Here is a 2,294-nt window from a genome sequence, read left to right on the forward strand (position 1 = left end):
TAAAGGGGTGTTGGCTCCCTGTATATTTTTTTTTTTTTTTTTTTTTTACTTTGTCCTCCAGCAGTGAAGAGACTGATTTTTCCTGGGCACATTCTTTGCACTATACTTTTGAAAAGATCCTACAGATCAACTTTTCAAAGGCATTATTCCTGTCTAAAAGCATGGATGTGTTTGACACAGCCATTTACTGATTCAAAACTGGAGATAGAATGTTACTGTAGCACAAATTAATTTTCAGTTATTATCCCTGTTCTTTTCCATTTCCGGTTTCCTGCCTTGTTTTCAAAAGTGCTGTTTTTCTCTTTCTTGCTCTCAGACCATGATTGAAATCACAGCTTTTGGAAGAGGTATTTCTATAGCTGTGTAAGACCACAACCTCTAAGAACACCCTGAGGTCTGTGGTACCCGAGTGTTTCATGTGAGAAATTACTGAAAAGAGACTCCAAGCAAGTATTCAAACGAAGATGTTAACTAGAAACCTGCAAGAGGAGGGTGCTCCTCACAAAATGGGTATAATAACTTCTTAGTGCTAAGAAAAGCCTCGATTGTACTATGTGATTATATGATGTGATATTTTCTGATGTGATCATATGAGGTTATGTTGCATTATGTTTTGGTTATATATGGAAAAAGGTAATAAGCAGAAGGTAAAGGATGGGTTCCCATCGTAAAGGGTACACTCCTCCTTGAAGGACAGTAGAAGCCCAAACCCTAGCAAACAGCCTCTACGAGATGATGATTTTCTTACTCATGGCTGACGTGTGCCACATCTGCCAAGCCACTGGTCAGAAGCAGATTCCAGATGCATTTCCCAGCGTAAGACAAAGCTGGCTTTGACAGGCGGGACCTTTGCAGTCTTCAAACAAAGCCCAACGAGACAAAACCAGAGCACAACCGATATCCCCGGAGGTTACCTGCGGAGTCTCCGAAGTTCTGTGAAGAGCCTGCTCTGTCTGTTCCAGCGTCCTCTGGGTCATCTCCCCGCGGGGCTCTTTTATAACTGCTGCCTTTCAAGTGCACATGTGACAGGTACTTCAGAAACGGCGGCAGTGATAAGATACACCAGCGTGCACTGAAAAAGGGAACTGCAGATTTCGCCACAGGATGGAAGGCTCCGTACCAGCACACAGTGTAGCCCAGGAATGGTTTTATTTGTTTACGGAGGGTTAATTAGGTACCGTGGTCTGATAGTTCTGTAACGAGAGCGGGAGTGACTGCAAAGACATAACCTACAGCCAGCTACCTACGGACCACTGCTGGTACCCCAAGGTGTCCTTTCCCCCTCGGAATCAAATCCAAACAGTGCTGGAAAACCGTGCAGGTTTTGTCCGGTGGTTTTATACCATCTTGTCCGTACAGCCATGTGGACATCAGTGGTACTTTGAGAAGTTACCAGTACCAGAGCATGACCAGCTTCCTCCCCTCCTGGGAGAGCTCTGAGCTGTGTACCCGGGGCTGGACAACTCAGGCTCACAAGCAGGACAAGCAGCAGAACCCAGCCCAAGGGCTAGGGAAGACCCTGCGGGAAGAGGGAGTGCAGCAGAGTTACAGAAAGGACGAGAAGAGGCTCGTGACTTAGTTCATTCACAACCTGGAGTGTAAGTACAGAGAACCCCTTAAATGTGACACAAGCTGGGAGAGGTGAGTGCTTTGGAGGCTGAGGAATGTTCTTGAGAAACTGGTGGAAACGGTGCAGTTCAGTGTGGACAAGCTCTCGGCTGCACTGAGGCATTATCAGCTGTGCATCACTCGCTCTACACAATCAGCTACCAACTGGCTAGAGAGCTGGTCCGCAGAACCGGACCTGGGCGTTCGGAGGGTCAGGAAACTGAAGAGGCATAAGCAAGGTTATGTCCTTGTGGAAAAGGCACCGCAGGCCGGTGACAAGCGAGTCAGACCCGTGAAGTCATCCTTCCCTTCCGCACGGTGCTCACCGGGCACTGTGTCCGGCTCAGAGAAAGCCACGGAGCAGATGAAGAGGAGCCCGTGCACAGTGAACGGTGCTACGAGGGCCCTGAGGAAACAAGTTCGGGGAAGACATGTGCGGAAAGGCAGCACGTTACGGTTTCACATGCTCTCCAACAGCACCGGGGTGGGCTGGAAGATAGGTGACAGGTGAAACTGAGGTTATCTATCAGGGAAAGCTGTCGGTGTTGGATAGGGAGCGGTGGAGCAGGTGCCCGAGGCGTGGAAGACACCCTGTCACCAGGCAGCGACAGAGAGCATCAGCCGGGAACGGCAGCCACGATCAAACCAGAGAGAAGGACAGAACCGTTTACCCGGAGGGTGGTGAG

Source organism: Buceros rhinoceros, unplaced genomic scaffold (assembly GCF_000710305.1).
Source record: "Buceros rhinoceros silvestris isolate BGI_N320 unplaced genomic scaffold, ASM71030v1 scaffold27874, whole genome shotgun sequence".
NCBI lineage: Eukaryota > Metazoa > Chordata > Aves > Bucerotiformes > Bucerotidae > Buceros > Buceros rhinoceros.